Raw genomic sequence first — 9,369 nt, 5'->3', positions numbered from 1 at the left:
TCTCTTTGTCACCCTTCCTCCCTGCCTGTTTTTCTGCTCCTCTTACCCTCTCTCCAAGTCACTGTTCCTTCCTGCCTGTGTTTCTGCTCCTCTTACCCTCTCTCCCAGGCACTCTTGCTTCCTGCCTGCTTTTCTGCTCCTCTTAGAGTCTCTCTAAGGCACCCCTTACTTCCTACCTGCTTTCTGCTCCTCTGTGCCCCTCTTGCAGTCACCCTTCATTCCTGCCTGCTTTTCTGCTCCTCTTAGCCTCTCTCAAAGTCACCCCTTACTTCCTACCTGCTTTCTGCTCCTCTTTGCCTCTCTTCCATTCACCCTTCCTTCATGCCTGCTTTTCTGCATCTCTTAGCCTCTTGAAATAACTTGGTACCAGAAGACAACACCCGGACCAGAGGGTAAGTTACTTGTAGGTTTATTGGTAGGTATATGCCAGGAAGACACCGGCACGTCCCTCCATGCCAGTTTACACTCTCCAACTGTAACCCATGGAACCCCTGTTCAGAACATAACACCATAGCACTCCACACTCATTGACATCACAACATTACAGGGTCAATGATGTCATCAGCACTCAGAAACACACTACAACACTTCTGCCTCCTTACATTTCTGAAACAGGAATGATCTCACAACTAAAAACTTACACCTAAAACAATCCCCCACAAGTACGTAAATGCACACAAGTACCTGTGGCCAGCAAGTAAATGCAACAACACACCAGACCCCAAATGGCACCACTAATATACCTAGAAGACACTGTCCACCTGAAGCTCCCTCACAGCCCCAAAACCAACACAGCATAATACCAAAAGACCGGATGCCAAACAACTTAAAACAATACTAAAGACCCTGCACTACACTTAACACCAAAACCACGGCGCAACCATAAACCTATGTGGCACCCCAAGAATCTGCACCATAAACTGTGCCAACAAATAAAAATGGCACAATAAACCTGCACTTTAATCGTGCCAAAGAATACACTCAAACCCCACTCCGTCCCCACAAGTATACAACAAATGAGGAACCCACCGAAGTAGAACAAGGGCTACACCTCCCCTCAAAACTAGAACTGGAAGCATTCGAGGAACAAAAATAAAAGAAACACGTACTCCACCTGTTCCAAGCTGCCCCTTGGAACCTAGGACCTGCCACGTCCCAGCTTACCCCAAAGTACATTACACTAACACTCCAAACCTTCCGTGCACCAACAACCTTCCGCTCTAGTCTGCAACCTAGGGCACCTGGGCTGCCACCCCCGGGCACAATCCTTGCTCAAGAGAGAGCAAAAACAAGCACATCACCACTGACATCAGTCCACAACAGCACTCATACAGAGCACATGAACACCATCAGAAGCCATGGTCAACTTCAACAGCGCCAAACATATGCCTTAAACTACACCACTACACCATGAGACTTGAGGTCCCTGCCAACTGCTGCACACCCAGAACCCCTAGTCCAAACTCCCTGCACCACCGCAGCACACCACCACTACAAACCCAGGACCCCTAGTCCAAACCCCCTGCACCACCGCAGCACACCACCACTACAAACCCAGGACCCCTAGTCCTTGTCAAAACGTCAACATCAGCACACAAGCACGGGACCACCTTATCCCAAAAAGAAATTGCCCACAGGGGAGCAACCAACAAATATGGAAATGGGACCCCAGGCAACAACCAAGCTTCCATAACCAACACCGCAACACACACCGCTGATTATCACTGCAGTACTCTAAAACTTCAACCAGTACCCCAAGGCCCCCAGCGCCTGCCACACCGTCACTGCAGCACACCACCTCAAAATATGGAAACCCTGGCCAGGCCGAGCTGCCTTACTGTCACGTCCATACATCCGATATGGCAACTCTAAACTCTAAACCGCATACTACGCACACCCATTTAACCACGCCGCATACGAGACAGAGGACACACAGATAAATCAGTGAACCCTGAGCGCAGCATGTAAAGCAAGAACATCAGCAAATAATGCCAACGATCTCACCGAACGGCTTGAACTGGAAATGTACAGTGATCAACATAACTGGATAATAACATAGATGTATGATTCTGCGCAACCATGGCCTCACACTGGAAGTCATTCGAAGGAAATAAAAACAAAGTGCCAAAACTACTCCTCCCAAGAGTCCCAAACCTCCCACGTGTCCAGGTCCAAGGACCCCCTTCCCCCACCTGAAAGAAATAATGTCAACACAATAATAAATAGAACCCGCAGCCCACGAGTTCAAACCCACACTTGCAATAAAACACAGATCAGCAAAACATTTAAATGAGAACATTTCAATGCGTAAAAACGGCCACTAGATAAACACACACACACACAGTGCCCAACATCGACAGCCGACCTAACACATAAGGCCACGACATGTACACGAGACAACATATGAACCGGCCATGTGCACCTATGAACAACGTTCCACTAGAACAAGAACTGGAACGTCCTCCTCACATATGGCCGCCAACAGTCAAAGTCCTAATCAGGCTGGGCCCCGGAAACAGTGGTGCTGCATCCACACCTACCATGGGAAACACATTCTACTGCCCCGCCACACAAACAACACGTTGTCCTTGAATCCCACATTACCACCTGCTCCTGTGGAAAATCCACTGAGTCCACAGTACTATTCGGCTTCACAATCGCGTCCTGAAAATGCACCATTTCTGGGGTCCGTTCTGACTGCTCCTCCGCAATACACGCTCCGCATATGGAAAAACACCTCCTTGACGCCTCGGATGGTGACACCAAACGCCTTCCATCTGGCAACAAACATAAATCACTCCGTGGCAGTCACGCCGCACATGCAGTGCACTCCAAATGCTCCATGCGTTCCAGCCTCCCGATGAGCCGTCAATATAATCATTTTGCCTTTGGTGATACAGAGGTCGCATCACTGTTGCGCCTCGACTTGAAGTCCATGGAACCGGGAACACCACCCCAGTGTCCTCCGCTGATGCCAGAACTCCACTACTGCAATAACACGGCCTGTTACTCTCCTCGACTCCAATGCACAGCCATACGCTGCCACCTTCTCTGTCCGCTGGATACCTCCCGGCACTGGCCGCCGCCGGACTACTCCTTCCCTGCAGCTGCGCTGCACCACCGGTCCGGTACAGGATCCAACTGGCCACCGGCTCAGCACCAGCGCAGATCACAGCTTCTGCACTCCTGCCACGCAACTTCAACAGCCATCAGGCACAGCCCGGCTTGACTAGGCTCGCTGCTGGAGCACAACTTAGTGCTGGAGCACCCACCAAGGGCACGCTCCTCCTCTGCACACCAAACTGTGTGCCGTGCAGACCCCTTCCTGGGGAGCACGAATAACTCACGCCCTGAACACTCCATGGACTTCAAAGAGGCACCTTCTTCCCAGTACCCCTTGCTCTGCACACAGTATTATGTGCATTTCAGCTCTGCTCCCAAACACCTTGACACTCGAGCTCAGCACCACCCGGCCTGCTGAGATGCCATCCGCAGCTCAGGAAACCAAGAGCAAACATAACTGGCATCACCCATGGGATGTGGGTACATGGAGGGTGATGTTCCTGGACTTCAACTCCTGCCCCCTCCTTGACAGGATCCCATCCTCGTCGCCAGTGAAATAATGTGGTACCTGGAGTAACACCCGGAGTAGCAGGTAAGTTATCAGTGGGTTTATTAGTAAGTATATGCCAGGAAGACACCGAAACATCTCTTCATGCCAGCTTAGATCTCCAACTGTAACTGTTAGAACAGTACTTCAGAACATAACACCTCAGCACGCCACACTCACTGACATCACCACATTCCACCATCAGTGATGTCACCCACACTCAGAGACACACTACAACACTTCTCTTCCAGTCACACTTTCGTCCTACCTGGTTTTCTGTTCCTCTTACCCCCTCTCCCAGTCACCCTTCCTTCCTGCCTGTTTTTGTGCTCCGCTTATCCTCTCTCTCAGTCGCCCTTCCTTCCTGCCTGCTTTTCTGCTCCTCTTACCATCTCTTCCAGTCGCCCTTCCTTCCTGCCTGCTTTTCTGCTCCTCTTACCCTCTCTTCCAGTCACCCCTTACATCCTGCCTGCTTTTCTGCTCCTCTTACCCTTTCTCCCAGTCGTCTTTCCATCCTGCCTGCTTTTCTGCTCCTCTTACCCTCTCTTCCAGTCGCCCTTCCCTCCTGCCTGCTTTTCTACTCCTCCTACCCTCTCTTCCAGTCGCCCTTCCTTCCTGCCTGCTTTTCTGCTCCTCCTACCCTCTTTTCCAGTCGCTTTTCCTTCCTGCCTGCTTTTCTGCTCCTCCTACCCTTTATCCCAGTCACCCCTTCCTTCCTGTCTGCTTTTCTGCTCCTCTTACCCTCTCTTCCAGTCGCCCTTCCTTCCTGCCTGCTTTTCTGCTCCTCCTACCCTCTCTTCCAGTCGCCCTTCCTTCCTGCCTGCTTTTCTGCTCCTCCTACCCTCTCTTCCAGTCGCCCTTCCTTCCTGCCTGCTTTTCTGCGCCTCTTACCATCTCTTCCAGTCGCCCTTCCTTCCTGCCTGCTTTTCTGCTCCTCCTACCCTCTCTTCCAGTCACCCCTGCCTTCCTTTCATATCTCCTTTTACCCAACAGTCCTTCAGAGAAAGCCGTCGGTTATTTAGCTTCCAGTACCTCTTAACAGATATATGTTGTATAGTTCAGTTTCTTTGGCATGTTAAAGTGCTTTTTAACACCTGTATTTAGAAACAGGTGCTTCACAATGACCAATTTAAACTCACTTTTTAGAAGTGATTTCACGAGTGACGGACCTCCCAAAGCCCTCTTTAAAGGGGGTGGGCAAGCTCGCTCGCTACGTTCTCTTAAATGGTGTAATGTGGAGAATGGATTAACAGATTGTTTCCCAGTCCACCCCTACACATTCAAGCAACTCCTTCCAGTGCAACGTGAATTTAAAAGAGTTGAGGTGGCAGCAAACATTGTAACAAGAGTCACATTTTTCATTGAACTCCAACATCGTAGAGGATTACAGCGAACGGTGCCCGTGGCATCAAATCTGCTTCACTGCATGGTGCCACAGAAACACGTCCACCAGCAAATACAAGATCAAGCTGCACGCTTCACCTGCGGGCGCCTCCACCATTAACGCAGCCTCCGCCATTACTGCCTCCACGTTGTCATCGACAGGAAGCAGTTACTGTTTCTGTGGGAGTCAAAGGTGAGGTGAATGCAATCACAATCCATCTCCGCAGGGCGCTATGCTTGCAGCGGAGGCGAGACCACGCAGACCATCTTAAATGTTCACAGCCCACCATGCTCCCAACAATGTAGACACTTCTATTCAATTTCCATCCGCTCTCCTGCATCAACCTACTTCTGTCTCTTTTGCGTTCCAGTTCTCCCACACAAGACTTTAACTCCAAAGCTGCTCCGTGTTCCCTCTCTGGCACTTTCTTTCTCTGCCTCTTTTTAAAATTCCCCTCCCTGTTTTTCCTTTTTATTATTCGACCAATTTATTCAAGACAGGCAAAGTACGATAGTAAGTAAAGCAAAGATGGGAACACTACATATGGTGTACACGTTATTGAACGGTAACAAAGGTTTCACAGTGTAAAGGTACACATAATCGGGGATGGGTACACACCGATCTACACGGGAAGGGGGTTGGGAGGTACACCTGTCACTACTAAAAGCAATGGCAAGCCTACCAATATAAAGCACCTTTGCCCCAATCAACCATGTTGCTTCCGCGCATCGACTCAACGCCTCATTGAATCATACCCAAATCTTTTCATTAGTGCTTAGAGCCTCATGCTGCTTAAATGTGATCCTTTCCTCAGTGCTCTGATCTACATCTCAGCCCTTCTCCCAATGAGCCCTCCCACAAGCGCAAAACTTCAATTTTAGCAATGGTCAGTCATGGCCCTGAACAAAACACCTCTCACATTTTCTTGACCTATTTAGTCGCCCCTGAACAGGAAACAGGGACATCCTGGACGCATTGGCAAGTCATTAATCAGCATTAAATGGACTCTATCACATCAGCCCAGAACTGAGTAACCCGCTGGCACCCCTCAACATGTGAAGTGGGTCACTGGGTCCCCCCTTATGTACCCAACATAAATCACTATCTAGTAAACCTAGCTGAAACATTCTAGTTGCGTGATGTCCGAGCGGAATACACTTATCACACAAAGTTGTACATTTATAGTTGGGATAAATAGTCAGCACACTTTACATATTTGGAATCACTAAATTCATTATTTTATTTTTCAAAAATTGCATTGCAGAAATATACATTGTGTGATTGCCATTCTCTGCACATAACAATAGATTTAATACATTCATCTATTTACAACCAGCGTGAATGCATTCAGAAAATGTTTAAAAAAAAGAATGAATTACATGCCTTGTAACGCCAGCCATTAAAAGTATGGCGGAAATGCCGACATATGTTTCATGTTCTTGATTTCCTTTGAACAATTCATCATGGCAACCGCTTGTAGAAGAAGAAAAGGGAATTTCATGATTTTTCTATGTATAACAATGCCCTCTTCAGTCCCATATTTTGCAGGGTTACACTCCCTGACACAGAATAGCTGTGCAGTAGCTGTGCAGTCATCTGTAAAGCTCTGCCTTCCTGACTGCATTAACAAGACATCCGTTCTTGTGTTGGGAGCAGGGCCGGCCTTAAGGGCAGCAGCGCCCTGGGCGAACTGGCGCCCCCCCGCCCACCGCGCCCCCCTGGTTAAAAGGGGCGGGGCAGAAGGGGACGGAGCCAGGATGGGAAACTTTTTTTTTTTTAACCTCCTTGCTCTGCCGAGGAGGTTAAATAGGTGCCGTTAGCACCCCATTGTCATTGAATGAGCCCGCCATTGCGGGTTCATTCAATGACAATGAGGCACCTGACACACCTTCTGCCACCACGCCAGCTCGGGGGAGCGCTTGAAAGGCTTCCCTGGAGCTGGCGTGGTGGGGGGCTAATGGCGCCTTTTCTTGTGAAAAGTGTCCACGGCGGAGGGGCGCATTTAAATGCACCCACCGCCGCGGGCACCTTTTACAGTAAAAGGCTGCCTGCTGCGCCTTGTCCCACAACGCCAGCTCGGGGGAGCCCTTGAAAGACTCCCCCGAGCTGGCGTGATAGGGGCAAAAGGCGCCCTGGGGGGCGTGGCGCCCCAGGCGGTCGCCCGGCTCGCCCCCCCCTAAGGCCGACTCTGGTTGGGAGTTTAAAACATGTACTCCTCTGCAGTGTTCTGTCCCATTCAATGGTGGACCTCAGTTCCATCTGCATCTGGGACTGCAGACTCTCCTTGGAGAGGAGGAAATGTGTTGCTGTTCCATCTGCTGTGTATGGGACATGTACAGTCCAGTCTGTCCTCACTGCCTTCCAGTAGCTGCTGCTGGTGCTTGTTGAAGGAACTGACTCTGACCCTCTGGGGAAGATGATTGAAAAACAACTGCTGAGGTCTGCTGAGATGTCTTTGGATATTGGATGCATTTCTGCTTTGGAGCCGATATCCACAAGCGCAGCGAGAAGGCACTCCTTGCTCAGGTCTTGGAAACAGGAAGTCTCGCTCAGTCGTGCTCAGGCATCCCTTTGTGGATCAGAAACATGTCGATGCTAAACAGAGTACGTTGATGAAATGGGAAATGGAGAGCGTCTAGCGTACCCCCTTCCTTAAGTCTAGGTTTACCTAGTACACAAGAAAGTGACCGATCTAGGATACCCTCCATCCCTCACATCCTCCTCTGCTGCCAGGATCCTGGTAAGAGGCAGATCTTGCTCCAGTGCACCAGCCTTGCCTACTACTAACATTGTGATAGGCTCCATTACCATCAGCCTTGCTGCCTATGAAGGGGTCTGTGTTAAAAAGGGTACTTTGTGACTCTTCAGATAAGTCCTTTATAGTGGTTACATCAAGTCACTTATGAGGAACCCACTGGCTCCCACCACCAATGGTGCATCTTCCAACTGCCTGGACTGGAACCCCAACACACCAACTCCCCTCACTCATACATCAATACTCTCCCCTCCCAACATTCTCTCTGACCTCACGCATTCCAGACACCCATCCAAGCACTTCACAACATACCTCCCTTCCGTACCAGGCACACACACTCAAAGCACTTCACAGCAGTCTGAAGGAGTGCCACTGTGCTCCTAGCTGGGGTGCGGTCAGGGAGTGCGGGTCTGAACATATTATTTGATTCATATGCTTATTGACCGCTGGAGCCCACAGGCATCATGGCACTACTCACAACAAAACTAAACAATACACAAAAGCCAACAGACAAAACAGCAGACAACAAGGGAGTCCAGTAGAGGACGCGTAAACATTCTGGTATCATTAATACTTCTCAAACAACAGAGTTTTAAGGCGTTTCCTATTCACAGAGAAGTCTGATGTTAGCCGAATGTCCAATGGCAGCTCATTTGAAAGGGTAGGGCCAAGGAAGCAAAAGGATTTCCGCTTGCCCCCAGTTCGGCGTCCTCTGGGACGGACACCCAATGCTTGGGTATTAGACCAAAGAAGACGAGTTAGTTTATACAACTGAATAGCTTCAGTCAAATAACCAGGAGCCTGGCCATTTAAACATGTATGCACCATGGAAAGCACTTTAAATTCAACTCTTGCTTTCACCGGAACCAATGCAATGTCTTCCTATGGTCTGAAATATGTTGTCAGCGATTAATGAGGACAATGGTTCGAACCACGTCATTTTGAACAACGTGTAATTTATGAATGTTTTTTACAGAGTTTTCAACAAGCAAGTAGTCTGATTTTGTGAGGACAATTGCTCTAGCTATTGTGCCACCGTTTTTTTTCCAGACACATAAGAACGTATCTTCCAAAGCAACCTTAAATGAAAGCTTGAGGAACTCACTAGAGTACTGATGTGACAGTCCATGGTCAGTGAGTACTGCAGGTATTTAGGAGGGACACAAAGGTTGTAGGTATTGTTTGGTTATTTACCCACCCATTGAATGCTCCAGGCCATACTAAACCCTATGGCCATTCCTACCCAACTCCTGCCCCTCCCCGCCCAAAACACATATTCCAGGTAGCTCTTTGAGCCAACTTTATCAAGCCTTAACATCAAACGTTGCACTCAAAGTGCCTGCCAGTTTTTTTTCCAAGCAGTCTTCTGAGAGTTAATGACTTAATTGGAGCCCTAGACATAGTTCTGGTGTAATAAAAATGTCGTCAAGCAGCTCTGCCTTCAGCCATTCCATTTATAAGCAATATGTGTGCCCTTCACTGAAGTCCTGTTAAAAACAAGCATTGGGAAATTCAACAGTTTTGGCTTGTGAATAAGTATTGGAGATTTACCAGGCACTGCTATTATATGCCCAGATACTCACACCATTTTGCAGCTGCTGCCATCAGTGCCCAGTTAAT

Source organism: Ambystoma mexicanum, chromosome 9 (assembly GCF_040938575.1).
Source record: "Ambystoma mexicanum isolate Mex_15411 chromosome 9, UKY_AmexF1_1, whole genome shotgun sequence".
In the NCBI taxonomy this organism is placed as follows: Eukaryota; Metazoa; Chordata; class Amphibia; order Caudata; family Ambystomatidae; genus Ambystoma; species Ambystoma mexicanum.
Note: the sequence above shows the minus strand (reverse complement) of the source record.